We start from the raw sequence: 20,640 nt of genomic DNA, 5'->3' as shown, positions 1-20,640 counted from the left end.
TTTAACCAACCCCCCCCCCCCCCCCACCCCACTTGACCAAGTACATCATTTAGAAAAAAACCCCACCGACATTGCAAATGCCCGTGACAATCGCGATTTTGAAGTAAAAAAGTGTCCGGATGAGGAAAAAAAAAATCAGAATTTGCAGATTTGTAATAACATATACACACACACATACATACATACACGAGATGGTCTCCGCCGAGTTATCACCAGCACTAGCAAGGCAGTAGCTTGCGCAGTTATCTCCATACTGGGCAGTGTCACAGACCCTTCCAACAACACAAACTACTACCTCAGCCAGTGGACCGGTCAGAGGTGGTGGGGTGGGGAGGAGGGGTGGGGGAGGGGGGGGGGGGGGGGGGAGAAATCCAGAGGCCGCTCGGAGAAATCTTACAATAAAACCCAGGGACAGCTTCCACTTCTTCACAGCAGCGGACAATGGTCTCCTCTCTCTCTCTCTCTCTCTCTTTCCTCTCCTCTCCTCCCACCCCCACCCCCACCCCCACCAACTCATCAAGAGCAACCACCCCGCCCAGTTTTCACTGATCCGCCAGCGACCTGAAACAAGGTGCATTTCAATTTCAAGACGACAAAAAGAAAGAGGGATTCTTAACAACAACAACAACAACAACAAGGAGACACCAACATAAATAAATAAATAACGGCTGTTTGACGGAAGCGGCTGGGAGGGAAAGAAGAGGGGAGGGGGAGGAGGGGGGAAAAAAAAAAGCAATGAACGCAATTACCGCAGTGGACACGGGCCCGACTTCTCCGCTCCCTTCAGCGAAACCCTCCGTATCATAAATCAAGCTTACTTGTCAACTTTTATTCAGCGCAAGGCGGCGAGATTTAGGAAAATTTTTATTTTTCTTTTTTTTTTTAAAAAAAAAAGGAATTTTTTTTTTTGGCGGTTCTTCAGCGGGAATGGCTATATCCGAACGCCATTTATAATTACTCGATGGATTTAATTTGGAAGCCGAGCGTACACCTCCCAAGGAGGGAATGCGATTCACCCGGCCCCCCTCACCGCCGGGGCGATTCCATCGGAAAATCATGGACAATATTTCTAAACGGATGGTTGGAGTGGGCTCTCTCCCCTACCCTCCCCTCCCCCCGGCTAACGGTCGCCCTAACGGCCGCCGCACTAGCGCCGGCAACGCGCGGAGCGGGGAAGGGAAGGGAAGGGGAGGGGAGGGGGGTGCGCGGAAAGGAGCGCGAGCCCAACCCCTGCGGGACACGTGCCTCGTGCCGGGCCGCGAGCTCAGCCCCGCGACAGAAAGGGGCGGGGGGGGGGGGGGGGGTGGTGGTGTGTGGGGGAAAGGAGGGTGGCGAAGAAAGGAAATCAGAAGAACGGGCGTCGCGGGCGAATACAAGGTGGGACCGAACCGTGAGGTAAAATAAAAATCGCGCTGAGAAACCTCCCCCCCCCCCCCCCGATCCCCAATACAAGCGAGTATCGGGTAGAAAATGAAGAAAGCGAGCGCTCCCATCCTCTTCTTTACCCTCCCCAACCATTTTATTACCAACTCACCGCTTCCTACTTATATATTTAAAAAAAAAACCAAAAGCTTTTCCCCGGCTAAGTCCCTCTCCGATTCCTTTCTGCCTTCCGCCGGCGGTTTTTGAGAGAGAGAGAGAGAGAGAGAGAGGCGGGGTGGCGATCCTTACCTCGCAACCCGTCTCCGTCCCCGTAATCTCTACGTCTGGCTGAGCTGGACTAGGCCTCTCCCTTTTTCCCCCCCCAACCGCCAGTCACCCGCGAGCCAATCAGGAGGCGCCGTTTACTGAGGCCCCGCCCCCGTCATCTGCATGTAACGTCACCGGCCCGCTTCCCCCCCACCCAGAAACCGCGCGGGCCGGCACGTGACCCTCTCAAGAATGCGCGCCATTCTTGCAGCCGTAAATTATGTCCCTGTGGCCAGGGCTGAGGAAAGCAGCAGTATTCATGCAAAAAAAAACCCTTAACCGAATTAAAATTTAACGTTAATATTCGAAAGAATTAAGAATAATGCACCCAAATAGAATCGTCTTGGGGAAAGCAACATGGATTGATAGTATAAATATACAACATATTGAATTATTTTTTAAAAAATCTTTTTTGTGTTTTTTCACTAATTTTCTCCTTAAGAATTGGTCGTTGCTAGAATGGATTACTGTTTAAGTCTCCAGCAGTTGATCATACTGACCCATGAGTAAGCTATTAATTCCACCACCAAGTAATGGTGTTGCACACATGCAATTTTGCTGCAGATCACCAGATAACTAACAGAAGACAGGAAGCCTGGCTGGTTTCCTTTTTGCTATCCCTTGGGCTGCAGAAGCCAATTGTAACCTCACCCTGGCTGTGATCATCCAACTCAGCACTGATTGAAGGAATTCAATGTTGGAGTCTTATGGTGCATATGGTTTGAGAACGAGAGGGCATAGCAAATGAAGGAAAAATGATATGAGGGAACTTTTTTCATGAAGTGAACAGTTAGAATGTACTGCCTGAGAGTGTGGTGGAGGCAGGTTCAGTTGAAGCATTCAAAAGGAAATTAGACTGTTATCTGAAAAGGAAGAATGTGCAGGATTACGGGGTGAAGGCAGGGAAATGGCACAGGGGGAGCTGCTCTTTTGGAGAGCCGGTGCAGACATGGATGGGCTGATTGGCCTCCTTCTGTTCTGTGATGACTCAGTTATAAACTAGCTTTACCAACAGAGGTAACAGGAGAGTGTGTTAATCCCCTAAATAATCCAACAAGGTAGAGATGCTTTAAAACATACTCCACGCTAGATGTGTGTGTTCGTGTACAGTATGCCAAATGCTTCAGATAATTTTCTTTCATTCATTCACAGCATTAAGAAGGTGCTTTACTTTTGTTCTTTGACAGTAATCCATGCATCTGAAGTTATCAGGAGACCCACATTCTTGTTTTTGCAAATCCATGATACCAAAAAAGATTTGCACTTATATAGTGCTTTTCACAACCATCGGACATCTCAAATCACTTTACAGGCAATTAAGTACTTTTTAAATTATTACACTACACTTTTTAAGCATTGTTACTGTTGTAATGTCAGAAATGTGGCAACTAATTTGCGCTCAGCAAACTTCCACAGACAGCAGTGTGACCAGATAATCTATTTGGAAGGATACATATTGGCCAAGAGACTGAGGATAACACCCCTGCTCTTCTTCCAAATAGTGTCATGGGATCTTTTATATCCACACTAGCAGGCAGCTGGTGTCTCAGTTCACCGTCTCATCTGAAAGACGGCACCTCCAATAGTTCAGCAATCCCTCAGTAAAGTACTGGAGTGTCAGGCTTGATTTTTGCGCTCAAGCCCTGGGATGGGACTTGAGCCAGGAACCTTGTTGATTCAGAAGCAAGTGTAAGCCACACCTTTTCTTAATGTTAGATCTGTTTCTCATTCTCAATGCTAACAGGTTAGCCCAAGTGTTCCATTATGGGAAAAAGGCTGCAAATACCCTGTGCTGAAATGCTTAAAACTGTCAAAGTCGAGGGGAGAGATTCAGTTCTCAAAAAAAAAAAGTACGACTAGGCTGTCTAGCAACTAGGGCATTGTGATCAAACTATAAGATCATCCATTTGTCTTTGACAATTTCCAGGATCCATCTGCTCTCTTCTAATTGATGGATTAGGAATTTCCTGGGATATCCACCAAACAAGTTTATGCCCTGGCAGAAGAATATTAACAGTTAAGCAAACATCTCCTCAAGGGCTTGGTTTCATTGTCCTTCTCATAGCTTTAAAATCTCACATCACCTAGCACAGTCTCTGTCACTACTTTAGCTCCAAATGGTCAACTGGTCCAAATGATATTTTCTTTGTTGCATAGAAGGGAGTAGAACACCTTGCACATATGGTTGCATCTTTTGTGGAGGAAACTGTTACTTTTGAATAGGCTACGTTACGATGGTTGCATCAGGATTTTTTTTTTGTTTAGTCACTGATTTCAGAATCATTATAGACCTGAAGAATTTGATATAATAATTAGCAGTAATCCAAATGGAATGACTTTAGCCACTCTGGGTGCAGGGTTTGCCATTTAGAAATCCACATGAGAAATGAAGATAGCTGCTAGGCGCTGATTGAATTTGATGGATTCTTCAATGGTTCAGTGAATAGATAAACTGCCTGATGTGGTATCGAGCCATACAAACTATAAAGATTCAGATTCTGTTCCCAGCCTTTGCTGAGTTTATTGATCCCCTCTGAACTAGCTTTAGAGGTGCTAATGATTTTCTACAATGGCTCTGGGTTAGGGAGAAGAAAATTAGTAAGGGATCTTGATCATTTTTCACTGATTGCTGCTGAAAATTTCATGTGAACAGCATCAAGTGAAGAAAAAAAATCAGACATAGGTGTGATTAAACAAACTCACCGATGCATACTGCGTAACTGCAGACAAGAACTATCACTTTAGCGAAGTCTGTGGAACTGTACTCAATGCGTTTTAGATTCAAGGAAGGAAAGGTCTGAAAGTTAGTAGAAAAAAATTCTCTTACATTCCCTTTCTTCATTCTCTGTATTCCTTTTCTCTGATCTCCATCCAGCCACACATCTCCCATTGGGAAATATATAGAACATATCGATCACAAAACTGTATTCAAAGTGTCTATATGAAAATACCTCTTTTGCCAAATTAAACCTATTGTATCCTCTATTATACTTGATTTGTACATTTATGTCTACTGTATAAGATTCTTAAACAACTGTAATTTATCTCAAAGTTCTACTGTAACCACTGACAGATAAAGTATTGTTAGAATAAATATAGTTTTAACAAGTTAGTCATTGTATATAGCTTACACAACAGAGCTTAATATCAGCAGCATGATTTGAGAACTTGTCCATTCCACATGATCAGTCCCAGTATTTAATAACAAACTTCCTGAAGCCATTGACAAATTGCTGGGGTACGTACGGAGCACTGCAAGTAATTTCCGGCAGCATTTTCAATTGCAGGGCACCTGAAATGCACAGAGGATTGGTTAGCTACCAGGAAACAGAGAGTAGGCGTGAGTGGGTCATTTTTGGGTTGCCAAATGTGACAATTGAATTGCCATAGGGATCAGTGCTGGGGCTTCAACTATTTACAATTTATGTCAAATACTTAGATGAAGGGACCGAATATATGGTTATTGCTGAAAAAAGAGACATTTTTTATCAAAGCTTTTCGTCTTGCACTCATCAGGACAATTCCCCAGAAAATGCCAGTGCTAGAAGATGCAAGGCATTGGCATTTTCTTGCGAATTGTCCTGACAAGTGCAAAACAAAAAGCTTTGACAAAGAAGTTTCTTTTTTCAATATTACTCAACTTCTGTACTATAGATGACTATTTGAATATATGGTTACTAAATTTTCTGATGACACAAAGATAGGTAGAAAAGTAAGTTGTGAAGAAGACATAAGGAGCCTACAAAGGGGAATAGATAGGCATGGGAAATGGGCAAAAAGTTGGCAGATGAAGTATAATGAGGGAAAATGTGAACTTATTCATTTTGGCAGGAACAATAGAAAAGCAGCATTTTATTTAAATAGGGAGAGGTACAGAGGAATCTGGGTGCCCAGGTACATGAATCACAAAAAGTTAGTATGCAGGTACAGCACGTGTTGTTATTCATTGCAAGGGCATTGAAATATAAAAGTATGGATGTTTTGCTACAGTTGGTGAGACCGCATCTGGAGTAGTGTACAGTTTTGGTTTTCTTATTTAAGAAAGGATATAAGTGCATTAGAAGCAGTACAAAGAAGGTTCACTCGACTGATTCCTGAGATGAAGGGATTGTCTTATGAGGAAAGGTTAGACAGGTTGGGCCTGTATCCATTGGAGTTTAGAAGAATGAGGGTGATCTTATTGAAACATATAAGCTCCTGAGGGGACCTGACAGGATGGATGTTGAAAGGAGGGTTTCCCTTGTGGGAAAGACTTGAACTAGAGGACACAGTTTAAAAATAAGAGGTCTCCCATTTAAGATGGCGATGAACAGAATTTTTTTCTCTCAGAGGGTCATGAGTCTTTGGAACTCTTTTCTCCAGAAAGCCATGGAGGCAGGGCAATTGAATATTTTTAAGGCAGAGATAGATTCTTGACCAGCAAGGGAGTCAAAGGTTATCAGGGGTAGGCATGAATGTGGAATTGAGGTCACAGTCAGATCACCCATGATTTTATTGAATGGCGGACAGGCTCGAGCGGCCGAATGGCCTACTCCTGCTCCTAATTCATACGTTGTTTGTATGAAATCCACACACAAGTGTTTGTTGCTGGATAGTTATAAGTAGTGGGAAGCTGAAGTTGATTTCCTTCTCCCGCTCAAGAATATCTCACTCAGGCAAAGATCAGGTAACTCAGCACAAATTGGGAATCCAAACTGGAACCTTATTTTTGTAACATGGAGCTTACAAAGCTACTTCTGACATTTGCTACAGTTTTTGTTTGCTATTTGAATGTCACAATGTGAGCAACAACACTTTTAAGAACTAGCTCAGCGTACTTAAATCTGACATGGGAAATTTTACGATTAAATTACAGATTAAAACAATTACAAAACTGAAAACATTTCACTAGAGACTTTTAACTGCTGCAAGAATATATGTGCATATTTGTCTTGCATCATGAACACAGCATAAAATTAAAAAGTTCAAGCAAGGTTGTAAATTTATTTTATTTCAATCCAGATAATTGTGCATGTGGAATGATGTTTTCAAACTTGATCTGTGATAGGATCCCCATGGAACCAGCCAGCCAGCCATCAGATTTCAGTATTGTTGTTCTGTTTCTGTTGTTCTGTGTACCAGTATGAATTTTGCTGATAGACGTTAGGGCAAAAGTTCCTGTGTGTGTGCCAACATTTACAGGAACTTTCCATACAAAGGTTTGAAAATCCAGATAAAGCAGTTACTACTGTGCAAATTCAAACAACTAAAAAGAAAGATAAATAGTTTATTTGAGCAGAACAAGAGCTTTAGAGATATGAATAAGTACAAGTTGAGATAATCAAATGGTATTTGGATATGATGGTTCCTGAGTGGATGAGTCAATTCAATGTTATATCAACCAAGGCAGCTTGTCTAGCTTGTGAAATGTAGGATTGTAAGATTAGATAGACATTCCACAGTTTTGCTTATTTACCTCTGGGGGCAGATAGAAACTTTTCAATGCCTTTGCAAGGAGATTCAAATGGGTTGTGTGGAGTCCATGATCTGTGGTCTATGGTAGGCATTTGCTTGACGTGCCAAATTATTATTTTCTGGTTCCACATTACATCCTAAGGGACTGGCAAAATGTCCATGTTTTTCCACTTCTGCGCTGGCCAGGTGCGATTGTTAAACTATTTGTAATGAATAGGAAGCCAGTGAAAACAGAATGGGAAATACCAGCCAGCATGTGCTGATCACCAAAGCTTGGACTATTGCAGATTGTGTTTTTAGGAAGATATTTGATGAGCTACGATACTTTAGTCAACTGATTTTTTTTTCTTGCCAAGTTGTAATTAGTTTTCTTTCTGGTCATAATGGTGCTTTCTTGCTACTGTAAAAGTTATGCCTGATTAGCATCCAACACTGGGACAAATATAGCAAATCATAAGATATTAGATTAATGAGGAACTTATACTGTTTGATAAGTTAATGTTTTTAACCATATAATTCTTTAAACAGCATACACTAGATGATTGAAAATTAAATCAAAGCGAATAAAATAACATTGTTCTTAAGTTCCATCCTTAAAAAACTTTTTTCATTATTCATTAAAAATGTCAAACAAAACCAACTGAAATCTCAAGACATATTCAATATAATGCAGATTTCTTTTTGATTTGACTTTTAAAATATTCTCCTTTCAGCAGGTAAAATGGATATATCTAACCTGCTGAGCATAAAACACAGGATGTTGCGTCATGCAGAGGCAAGATTTTGCAAATGTCATTTCCCAGATAGCAAGTCCCTGACATGCTGTGAAGAGGATGCTCAGAATGTATAGTAGGCATTTGAACCAATGAGAAGGAGAGCACTATATAGTTACTAATTTTCTCATGTAACAAACATCACTGCATTTCAGATAATGTGATAAATAAACATCCATTTCTATTATGCTTTAACTTTGCATAGTACTTGCATAAATCAGAATCTGGCAAAGTGCAATTCTTGCCCACAAATAAGAGGAAGGGTGTATCAAAGACCCATCTGGCACGATTCCTGGGGGATGGAAGCTGCTGCTTTTACTCCTGAGTGCTGCACCTGATGCCTGCCCTGATGCCAAGACCACAGTGTCAAGCTGGCTCTGCACTGAAAGCTGTAAACAATCTCAGTATAGCCTGGTGTGTTAGGTGCTTTCCTTGAGAAACTTTCTTCCCTTCTGAATGTGGATCATCACAGAGAGGAGCATTAAAAGTAAGAGTTTCTACAGAATCTCTGAGTCAAATCCAGTGCAGAATTCTTTCTTTCGTTTTTCATATTAGAAAAATACTAGTCAGAGGAAGACAAATGTGTGGCTTTCAACTGACCTATATTCCCCAAATTGTGATGCTGCTTCTTGTGTCTGTCAGCAGGCATGTCTCACTCAGGGGCTGCTGTTTCAAGTGTTCCAGAAAACATTTACAAGGCAACTCTATGGGAGAGGAGAAAGTACTGATGAGACCTGCCATGATTGTCAGCAGAAAATGATTTCCTTCGGTTAATGCAAAGTTATTGTATCAGTTTAGTGGACATAGCATAAAGCATGATCCAAGAAAACTCAATTCTTCAAAATAAAGTATCTGGCTAACAGACAGTAATCTCACCATATACACATGTTGTGAGAAAAAGCTTTTTACATAATGTAGCAGGTTGCAATATGGCTTGTCTACAGGAAAGTAAAATCATGTGGCTTCCACAAAAAAGGCATCTTAAAGAGTTTCCCAGTTAGCTTTGCTCCTGAATGTATGGACCATAATAAATCAGTGGTACATTGTTGTAGAGTTCATTTAAATCTTTAACTGTGCGACCAATTACAACTGAATATGACTTGGAGTAAAGTCTCAATCTCATCCTAAATGCTACTGAAGCTTGCTTTAGTTGGGCCGAAACCTTAGACTCATGCAGGACAGGAGGAGGCCATTCAGCCCATTGGACCAGTGCTAGCCCTTTCAAAGAGCAATTGAATCTGCTTTCCCTATTGCCCTGCAGTTTTTTTGCTTTTCACGTATGGCATTAACAGCATTAGCTTTACAACCACTACAGCTAAAGATCACATATTTGCAGCCTTATTTGTAAACAATTCCATTCTAGTCTTAAAAAATCATGTCAGAGTATGTTTGGTTTTCCTGCCCTATTGAGTGTAGAGCAATGGTTTGCTGACTTGTTTGTGTGTGCAGACTACAAACGCTGACAGAATTCCAATGCACCTTCCCACCCAGTAACAATTACACAATCGCTGTAAGTTAGCGGATGGAATTTGCACTAAGAGCAGTAGCGGGCGGGAGAAACTAGGTTTTCCCCGCCGGCTGCAATGGCGGCTTCTCACACTGTATTGTCCCAGTCCTGCTGCGTTAATTATGCATTCCTGGGAAACACGCCGTTCCAATGGAGGGAAGGGGCTGTCTTTCGCCCGTCACACCATCACCTTGTATCTTCCTCACGCTGGGCGCCATATTTAAAGTGAATCCATACGCACACCTCTCTGTGCTTCCAGTCCAGGACTGCTGCATAGAAGACATGGCCCTGAAAGGCAAGAAGAATGCCTTTCCCCGGTTTAACGATGTGTCCAGTGAGTGCCATTTGGACACTGGAGACCCACCGTGCTGTCCGCTACCCCTGCTCTGGCTGCAGGAGGGGCAGCAACATCACTAATCCAGCATGGGAGGCAGAGGCAGCGGTGGTCAACACCAATGCCCTGCAAAAGAGGACAGCCACCCAGTGCCGAAAGAGGATGAATGATCTCCTCCATTTGGCCAGGGTAAGTCACTCTTCTCATCACTCTCAATTCACACACTCACAAACCCATCACACGTCCACAGGGATCTCACTCACTGCCAGCTCAAGTGACATCACCATTCACTCTCTCATATACACTTTCATTATCCTCATCCAGTCTGTGGGACCACTCACCACCCACACATGCCAGGCATCCTTTACATCTGGCCTGGCTGGCATCCTGCTTACGCTTTCTCCATCTGTATTCATGCAGGACAAGCTGGCATACAATAAGAGGGAGAAGTCACAGACTGGTGGGAGAATGTCTGAAATCAAGGTCCTCTTGGACTTTGAAAATAGAGCCATCCAGCTGGCCAGTGAGGATCTAGACTGTTCCTGTGTTGATGGTGAGGTCAGCCGTGCAACATCCATCAGACAACCATGCTGTGAGTGATGTGATGTGTCCTATTTCACAGGACATTGCCATGCACTAATTATCTCTCCTTGCTTTTGCAGGCACATTTTTTGAGAAACAGCAGAGGAGGTGCATGACCCAGGTCCTCAACTCAAGCCCCGGAGAAACCTCTGAAGAGGAATCTGAATGCACCTTCATAGAAGACCCGTCACAGTGCTCGCCTACATCCTTCACCAGTGCAGAGACACACACCTTGGTGGAACCTAGCTTTAATCTGATGAGCATATCGTACTGTCTGATCCACAGCAGGCGGCGGCAGGGACTTCCCAGCTCTCCGGAACTCGGAGGACTGCTGGAGGCCAGAAACTTGCTGAGTCTGAGTCACATGACAAACCCCTGGACTCGGTCATACCTCAGTTGCTGCAACTGCAAAGACAAACTTGGGAACATCAGATTGCAAGGCATGATGGAAGAGTCCGTCCACCTTCAGGTTAATGTGACAGTGCCGGCATGCCAACTGCTAGGATGGCGGCTGCCATACCTTGGTCCAGGACATCGCTCCTGCACTGCTGCGCGGGATGAACTCTATCGCTGACACCATAGTTGGCCTCCAACTGTGTCAACGCAAGAGAGGTCTGGGGCAGCTTGATCTCACCCCAGCTACCCCTTCTCCTCAAGGAGTCAGCCAGGGGCCCTCAGGCACCCATAGGGAGGAGGGGCAGCAGGTGCACCCCCAGGGCCATCCACCCAGGTGACTCTGGGAGTGTCTGGCCCATTCAAATCCCCTCTTCTTGTGACCCCAGCAACCCCAGCTCCACAGGCCGAGGAGGGTACCACTGCCACACAGCAGGACCCTGAAAGCAGGCCTGGGCCTTCCAGAGGATGCCCTCCAGGGCGTAACTGTCAGCAGGCTGCCTGCACCTCTGCTGTGAATGTCAAGGGAGCACCAAGACATAGTGGCAGGGTTAGGAAGGTTAAAAATATTCAATTGCACAGCCTGGGCACGGGTGTTAGTATTTGTACATAATGTTCACTGTTGTAAATAAACTTGCAAGAATGTCTCCATGCTTGTGGCTCCTTGTTCTGATGAACAGTGTTCATGTCACTTAGATGTGAAACTTTGGTTCCTGCACAAGATAAAGGCAGGTGTCTCAGTCCAGGATTTCTTCCCTGTGCTTTGTGCAGCCTACAGACCAAAGTGATGGTCCGACCTCACACACAGTGGACACATTACCTGTGGCCTGCACCTCGATGGTGCTTGTCATTGATGCCAGAATGTCATGGGCAGGCGTCACAGAGTTCTGTCATTCTCTCTGTGTGCTCTCAGCACCTTTAAAATGGGGCTGGCACCCATCTCAGCATCTGTGATCAGTGACGCTGTGCTCCTGAAGGGGTCAGGTGCTGAAGGCTGACAAAGGATCAGGTGCATTTAAAGTTTCATGACTGCGTCACCATGATATGACCCTGATCACAAAGCGCAAGCGAGTTGCCCTCGGCTGGACAGTAGTCAGACATTTACAGAGGCTATCTGAAGACCTGTGGAGTGTCCTCACTGCATATCGTCATCATCCTCCTAGAATCAAGCGACGATCAGGGCCTCTGCTGCGTTTCCATGACAGGAGCCTTATCACAGAGGGTATGTGCTCTGCTGACAGCCAAATTGAAGTCAAACGTTCACAGATGCAATGTGAGGATCTGTGGTACCTCTTCACTACATGTCGTCATCATCCTCCACAAATCTAGCAGCTATCTAGCATGCCTGCCTCATCTGGCCAGTGCGATGGCCTCATCGTCGCCTTTGAAGACCTCTTTATCCTTATCCCCATTGACATCCTCCTCATTGGAGGAGACCTCCAGCACCTCCATCTCCTTCTCAGCCAGCTCCTCTCCCCATTACAATGCCAGGTTGTAAAGGGTGCAGCAGACGACGATGATGCGTGACATCCTCTGTGGACTATATTACAGGACTCCACCAGACGAGTCCAGGCACCTGAACCTCATTTTCAGCATCCCAATGGTTTGCTCCACCAAGCTACGAGTTGCAGCATGAGCCTCATTTTACTTTTGCTCTGCTGCAATCTGAGGCCACCGCATGGGTGTCATCAGCCATGTTTTCTGCGGGTAGCCCTTGTTCCCCGGAGCCATCCCAGCAGCCTCTGTGGAAGACATCAGGGATCTGTGAGCGACTGAAAATGTAGACCTGCAGGATGTGTTTGTGGTGGTCGCACACCAACTGCACATTCAGCGAATGGAAGCCCTTGCAGGTAACATAGTTGACTGATTAACTGCAATGGAGATTTTACAAATGTTAAAATCAAAACTGTTCAACTAACATTGTTTAAAGCATTTCCATCTCAATTATGTCACCAGGGTTATATTTTTTCTCTGGAACAAATTGCAAAATAAGGTGTACATCTTCATTAAGATCCTGAGTGTGGTTTTCCACACCCACTACCTCTGATTCTATAGTCTTGTACAATCACGATATACAATTTCCAACTTTCCCGAGTCTCCTTCACTAACTGGTTATATATCAATGAACAACAGTCCTTTGGCTTGCATATGTGACCTCCAGGATATACAAGTTTAGTATATATTTCAAACTCATAGGAGCATCTATTTATAACATTTAAAATGGCTTCCAAACCACATATTTTACAAACCACATGAACATGTATTCCAGTCTGTTACAAAATCTTACTGCTTTAATTTGTTTATTTGTATCAAAGCTACGCCAATGACAATTTAACAGCTTTGCTGTCTGGACTGTTAAACTCATATAGTTTCCAGAGCTCGACTAAGATGAAAAAATAAACCTGCTTGTAGCTATTAAACTGACGTGGAAACATTTTCTGCTCTCGCTCCTGGTCCTTTTTGAACTGCTTTGCTAATTTGTGAGCACACACCCACTACCTTCTGGCCTGAAGGGGAGGAGTGAAAAACTGCAGTACAAGAAGGCAAGGGACAGAATGTACATTGCCATGGAAATGCTAACAAAGAGGTACTGAACTTAAACTTCTCAAATGTAGTGAGGCCATAATAAATCCCACATCAGCTTGTAAAGTTTATGAAGAATCAGACCTCTTGCATCAGTTAACCCTTTCCTATCTGAAAAGAAATAAGGACTAAAGTGGTACAAACAATGATGAAAATAATTAATGCAAATAAATTTATCAATGTATTAAATATACACGTTGTAATGGATTATTTTGCACCAACAAAATAAATCTTTGTCATTTGACAGAGCAAGTCTTAGCTCCTCAATAGAATGCAGAGGGCAATGATCAATGAGAAATGCTCTGCCTAGGTAAAATAAAGTAGGGATTTGATCTTGAACTCCTGTTTCTGAATGAGATGGATGTAAATACAGGTAGCATCGTAAGTAAGGTTGGTGAGCTGCAGGCACAAGTTGCCACATGGGATTTTGAAATGGTAGCAATAACAGACCTGGCTTAAAGAATATAAAGAATATTCCTGACTACAAGGTATTCAGAAAAGGTAGGGAAGGGAAAAAAACAATGTGGGGTGATGGCAGGGTACATCAGGATAACTATTATAGCACTGGAGAAGGATGATGTAATTGAAGAGTCAGGGACAGAAACCATTATATTATTAAAGAACACTAGAGGAGCTATTATGTTACTGGGTGCATACTGTAGGCCAGGGGTTCTCAACCAAAGGTCTGCAACCCCCTAGGGGTCTGCCAAAAATAACTAGAAAATGTGTAGGAAACAAATACGACATGTACCCATAAATTAACTACTTACCACCCAGAAGAAATGCATACATTTGTCTGAATGAGTTTTCCTTTATTAAATAGGGTCATTGCATTCTGAAGATAGTTCATTCTGTGAAGCATTTTAAAGTGTCTCGACTACGTGAAACAGCAATTAATTCAATACCATTAAAGATTTTTAGGTCTCAATGAGGACTCAGTGGATGGCGACTGTCATGTGACCAATCTGCAGCAGTGGAGAGAGGTCAAGGTCCCAGCTACGAGGCATCTGACATAGGCCAGGATTTTCTGGCCCCACCGCGGGTGAGGCGGTGACCCGGCCAGAAGTCCATTGACTTGCGGCGGCGGGTGCAGAAAATCCCGCCCATAGTTTACTAGAGCCACTCCTGCCTCATGGTGACACGAAACATTACTTAGGTGTTCGTATTTGAGAATTTTTTTAAAAATACACTTCAACTGGAGAGGGAAGGACCTGGGATGTTAGGTTTGAATGTTGGCACAAGAATTGAGAATTGTTATTCAGCACCAGCAGCGAGTTTCAAATTTAGTGAAACCAAAATAATAATGAATCTGTTTAATTGTATAATTAGTTTTTTTGCAGTAAAATACTTGTGTTTTAGCAGGCCTGTGGAATTTTTATAACCTGGGGGTGGGGGGTGGTGTGGCAGGGTGGGATTAGGTGGTAGGGCTCAAGCAGAAAGGTTGAGAGCCGCGCTGCTAACGTACACTAAATTGTGAGGAGGAGTTAGAGGAGCCAATTTGCAGCCAAATTACAGAACAATGAAAATAACTACAGAGGATTGATAATGAGAGACCTCAATTATCCTATGAGAGACTGGGATACTAACAGTGTAAACTGTTAGTAAGGGAGTTACTCTCCACGTGCAACAGAATGGCCATTCTGCATGGCCGAACCACCCTGCCATACCTTAAGCTTAATTTTCGACCATTTACTATAAACTAGGGACTAGAAAGTAAAGTAGACTTACTCTACTTTTAGTAGAGTAGTTAGTAACTGCAAGGGAGGTGGGGGGCGGGGGGGGGGGTGAGGAATTCCTGAAATGTGTACAAGAGAACTTTCTTGATCAGTGCATTTCCATTCCATCAAGGAAGAAAGCAATGCTGGATCTCGTTCTGGAGAATGAAGCTGGGCAAATGGATCGTGTTTCAGTGGGTGAACATTTTGGGAACAGTGAACATATCATTAGGTTTAGAATAGTTATGAGAAAGGACAAAGTGCCATTTCTGATTTCGCCCCATCTGAGTCTGCTCTCAGGTTCCCACCCCACAGTCAAAGTAATCTAGGAGGACCAGACAGAAAGTGATAATTCTTAACTGGAGGAGAGACAGCTGCAGTGAATTGAAGAGATCTGGTACAGGTGGGTTAGGATCAAAAATTGCTAGGCAAAACACTAAATTGAGCAATGGGAGGCCTTCAAAGAGGAAAAAGGAAAAATGTAAAAGTATTACATAACTTAAGTGTCTAACTTGCAGGAACAAGAGGAGCTGATTGGTGAGTAAGTCTACTTTACTTTCTAGTCCCTAGTTTATAGTAAATGGTCGAAAATTAAGCTTAAGGTATGGCAGGGTGGTTCGGCCATGCAGAATGGCCATTCTGTTGCATGTGGAGAGTTGTGGACACTTCATGTGGCCTAGACAAGCACATGTGTCACCAGCTGCAGAAACTTGAGTTTCAGGTTTCAGAACTTGGGCGCTGGCTGGAGTCACTGTGGTGCATCCAGGACACTGGATGCATGTTTAGGGAGATGGTCACAATAGGGCTTAGTAGCATGCAGAAAGGGAATGGGTGACCACCAGAAAGTCTAGGAGGACCAGTCTTTCTGTCTGGTCCTCCTAGATTACTTTGGCTGTGGGGTGGGAACCTGAGAGCAGATTCAGATGGGGCGAAATGAGAAATGGTAACGGTAGGCAGAAAATCAGTGAGTGGGTTTAGAAGACAGAGGAAACAAAAGATAGAAAATAAAAATGAGAGTTTAGCAGTGCTCAAGGGTATATACTTCAGTGCAAGGAGTATAGTAAATAAAGCAAATGAGCTGAGGTCATAGATAGAAACATGGCAGTATGATATAGCTGTTACAGAAACATGGCTTAAAGAGGAATGACAGATAAACATTTATGTTACAGGGTTTTCAGACGAGATGGGGGAAGGGGATAAAAAGGGAGGGGCATTTATAGCTGTAAGGAGGGATGATATGTTAGAAGGATCATCAGTTGAGCTTGGGAACAAAAAAGGGGCAGTCACACTACAGTGAGTATACTATAGACTGTTTGAGGAACAGTCCAAGGGAGATAGAGGAGTAAATATGTTAGCAAATCTCTGAGAAGTGCAAAAGGATAGGGCAGTAACTACTCCAATATTAACTGGGATAGTTTCAGTGTGAAAGGAATGGAGAGAACAGAATTCTTAAGGTGCATTCTGAAGAAGTTTTTCGACCAGTATGTAGCAAGTCCAACAAGAGAGGGCACAGTTCTGGATTTTGTTTTAGGAAATGAAGCTTGGCAGGTGGCAGGAGTAACAGTGGGGGAGAATTTTGGTGGTAGTGATCATAATTCAGCAAGTTTTACTAACTGGAAATAGCTACTTGAAGGTAAATCAGTGTCAAAGCAGTGGGAGGCATTCAAAGGGGAGATTTAAGTGATCCAGAGTAAACATGTTCACACAAAGAAAAAGCGTGGGATGGTCAAACCTACAGCCCATGGATTTCAAAGAGTTTAAAGGGTAAGATGAGGCAAAAAAGGAAAGCTTTTGTCAGACATCAAGAACTCAAAATTAACTAAAGATGGAGGTAAGAGATGTATCATTTCATTTGGAAAGGTGGCTACAAAGTTAAAGTGGCCAAAGGACACATGGGGCTGAATTTTTCCCCCGTTGGGGGGGATGTTGATGGACGGGTGCATACGGGCACGCTTCCGACTGGCGCCCCCGATTGGAGGTGCAGTGCCATTTTACATGGGCGGGCCAATTAAGGCCCACCCAGCGTGGCGTCCGCAGGGAAGCGCTATGTGTTCCCTGTGTGGGCGGGGGGATTCCTAAAATCGAGAGTGCGGTCTTTCGCACATGCGTACGAAAGAACGCACTCATCTCCCTGAGGCTAAGTGCAGCCTTAGGGAGATAGGCTGCATGTGCAAAAATATTAAAAGTAGAAAAAAAAATTCCCTTAAATGTCCCCTCTGGTGACAATGTCACATGAGTTGGGACATGTTCATAATTTCCAACAAAACTTTATTAAAATTTTTAAAACCCTACATGAAACCTCATCCCACCTGTTTTTTTTTACTTCCCGCCGGGGCTCCTGGTCCACTAATTACTTTAATTGATCTGTCAATGGTCTCAATTGGCCATTGACAGGTCGATGGGTGTGCAGCTGATTTTGCTGCACCCCCGCTTCCTGCAAATTTAAATGGGGCAGGGTGACTTCAGTAGTTTTGCAGATACTGTCAGACCTGCTGAGTTTTTCCAGCTATTTTTATCTTTTGCTTTCTTAACCACCTTATTGACCTGTCCCGCTACCTTAAGGGACCGATGGACATGGACACCAAGATCCCTGATCCCTCTGTTCTGTTGAAGAGTCATACGGACTCGAAACGTTAACTGTGTTCCTCTCCGCAGATACTGTCAGACCTGCTGAGTTTTTCCAGCTATTTTTATTTTTTGCTTTCTTAACCACCTTATTGACCTGTCCCGCTACCTTAAGGGACCGATGGACATGGACACCAAGATCCTGATCCCTCTGTTCTGTTGAAGAGTCATACGGACTCGAAACGTTAACTGTGTTCCTCTCTGCAGATGCTGTCAGACCTGCTGAGTTTTTCCAGGTATTTTTATTTTTGATTTTGTTTTGGATTTCCAGCATCTGCAGTTTTTTGATTTAATCCCTCTGATCTTCAATATTTCCCAGGGTCCTACCATTCATCGTGTATTCCCGTGCCTTGTTTGTCCTGCCCAAGTGCATCATCTCACACTTATCCAGATTAAATTCCATGTGACCAGACATCTGAATGTATTTTGTATCCTCTATAGTGAACACAGAAGCAAAATATTTGTTCATTTCTTCCGCAATTTCCTTATTATCTACTATTAACTCCCCATTGTCACTCTCTAGAGGGCCAACACTCATTTTACTTACTCTTTTCCTTTTTAAATACCTGTAAAAACCCTTGATATCCGTTTTTAAATTTCTAGCTATTTTCCTCATACTCTAACTTATTTCTCCTGATTAACCTTTTAATCATTCTCTGCCATTTTTTATATTCTGACCAATCATCTGTTCTGCCACTTATCTTTGTGCAGTCATATGCATCTTCCTTAAGTTTGATGCTTTCTTTAACTTCTTTAGTTAACCAGTGATGATAGGTCCTCCCCTTAGAATTTTTCATTAGCAGAAATATACTTTTTCTGAATACACTGAAATATCCCCATAAATGTCTGCCACTGCTTCTCTATTGATCTATCCTCTAGCCTAGTATCCTAGTTCACTTCAGCTAGCTCAGCTTTCATGCCCACATTGTTGCCCTTATTTAAGTTTAAGATACTAGTCTTAGACTCACTCTTCTCCCTTTCAAACTGGATGTAAAATTTAATCATATTGTGGTCGCTGCTACCTAGGGGTACCTTTACTCTGAGGTCATTAATTAATCCTGTCACATTACACCATACCAAGTCTAATATAACCTGCTCTCTGGTTGGTTCCAGAACATGCTGCTCTAAGAAACTATCTCAAAAGCATTCTAAGAAGTCCTCATCCAGGCTACTACTGCCAATCTGATTTATCCAGTTCATATATAGATTAAAATTCCCTTGATTATTGCCATCCCTTTATCAAAAGCACACAATATTTCCTCCTGAATACTTTGTCCTACACTGTGGCTACTGTTAGAGTGTCTGTAGACCACTCCCACTAGTGATTTTTCTCCCCTACTATTCCTCATCTTTACCCAAACCTTATCTACATCCTGATCTCCTGAACCAAGGCCATCTCCAACTATCATACCAATGTCCTCTTTGATTAACAGTGCTACCCCTCCACCTTGCTTCCTATTCTTCTTAAATGTCACGTACCCCTCAATATTCAGGTCCAATCCCTGTCGCCCTGCAGCCACGTCTCCATAATTGTTATCAGATCATATTTATTTACTTCAATGTAGGTCATCAATTCATTTACTTTGTTATGAATGCTATGTGCATTCAGATCCAGAACCTTCAGTTTTGCCTTTTTGTTACCTTTGTAACATCTGGTCTTGACTTTTGATATATTTTTAGGTTTTTTTCTCTCTGTCCCTTCCTGCTATTCCCTGACTCTCATTTCTCATATTACTATTTTGCTCTCCTTGCATTGACTCAACCCCTTGGATTGCTACCTCTACTCAAGCTTGATCCCTCAACCCTCTTGTTTAGTTTAAAGCTCTCCCTACTTCCTTAGTTATGCGATTTGTGAGGACACTTGTCCCAGCACAATTCAGGTGTAAACTGTCCCAACGGTACAGCCCCCGCTTTCCTCTGTACTGATACCAATGCCTCACAAACCGGAACCCACTTCTCCCACACTAGTCTTTGAGCCATGCGTTCTCTTCTCAAATCTTATTTGCCCTATACCAATTTGCAAATGGCTCAAGTAATAATTCAGAGATTATTACCTTTGAGGTTCTGCTTCTTAATTTGGTAGCTGGCTCCTCATACTGACTTTGCAGAATCTCATCCCTTGTCCTGCCAATGTCATTGGTACCAAAATGGACCATAACAACTGGATCCTCCCCCTCCCACTGCAAGTCACTGACCAGCCCTAAGCAGATGTCCCGAACTCTGGCACTGGGCAGGCACCATAGCCGTCTGGACTCTCGCTCTTCTTGGGAGCTGAACAATAAATCGGTGGCAGTAATAGGAATGCTTAAGGAGCCTTCAGAAAATGTCATACCAGGAAAGGAAATGGGTGTTAAATCAGTGGAATTGGTGCAAGTGACAGGAATTTCCAGAAGGAAATCTGCACTAGAAATTGAAGATTGTAAAAAAACCCATTGCATCTAATGTTTTTACCTTGGGAATAGAGACAGATGCAAAGGATTTTAATGGATTTATATTTGAAGGGGATGTCACTCTATTTTTAACCAAGAAAGAGCATAGACAAATTGTTATCCTGAGAGACACTGGTTCCGCTCAGAACTTATTGTTAGCAAATGATTTAGACCTTTATTCGGAAAGTTTGCTGAATTGGAATGTATTAATACAGGGTATTGATGGGAAGTGTGTGCCTTTCCCATTGAACAATGGTGTGATAATTATGTATATTGCATGCTTATGTTAGTTTTAAGATATATAACATTGTAAATTGTTATATTCTGAATGGTAAATGGAAATACATCAGTTGGTGATACTTTCATTTTTCTTTTGGTGGGGAGGTTTTATAAATAGTTCATGGCTCATAGTAATAATTTAGAGGCAATTTTTAGTTCTGGGAAGATTGAGATTTAACATAGAAAATGGGATAAATATAGCTAAAGCAGCTTGAAGATTTAAAAGGTTTTAGGGCATATTGACTTAAGGGTAGAAAGGTAAAACATCAGGTGGGCT

At 42.9% G+C, this 20,640-nt stretch overlaps 1 long non-coding RNA gene across 2 annotated transcripts in view; it reads left to right on the top strand.

Moving 5' to 3' along the window:
* The first annotated feature begins 1,316 nt into the window (after window positions 1–1,316).
* The window catches only part of LOC121292899, a 59,558-nt gene continuing 40,234 nt past the window's right edge, over window positions 1,317–20,640 (top strand). The window contains exon 1 of one of the 2 annotated variants that reach the window (XR_005946368.1): window positions 1,317–1,395. This is a non-coding gene — a long non-coding RNA (uncharacterized LOC121292899). The remainder of the gene's footprint in view (window positions 1,396–20,640) is intronic. The other variant, XR_005946369.1, reaches the window with a different exon arrangement.

This window comes from Carcharodon carcharias, chromosome 21 (genome assembly GCF_017639515.1).
Source record: "Carcharodon carcharias isolate sCarCar2 chromosome 21, sCarCar2.pri, whole genome shotgun sequence".
Taxonomy (NCBI): domain Eukaryota; kingdom Metazoa; phylum Chordata; class Chondrichthyes; order Lamniformes; family Lamnidae; genus Carcharodon; species Carcharodon carcharias.
The sequence above is the reverse complement of the archived record's forward strand: the minus strand, read 5'-3'. Positions and strand labels throughout refer to the sequence as shown.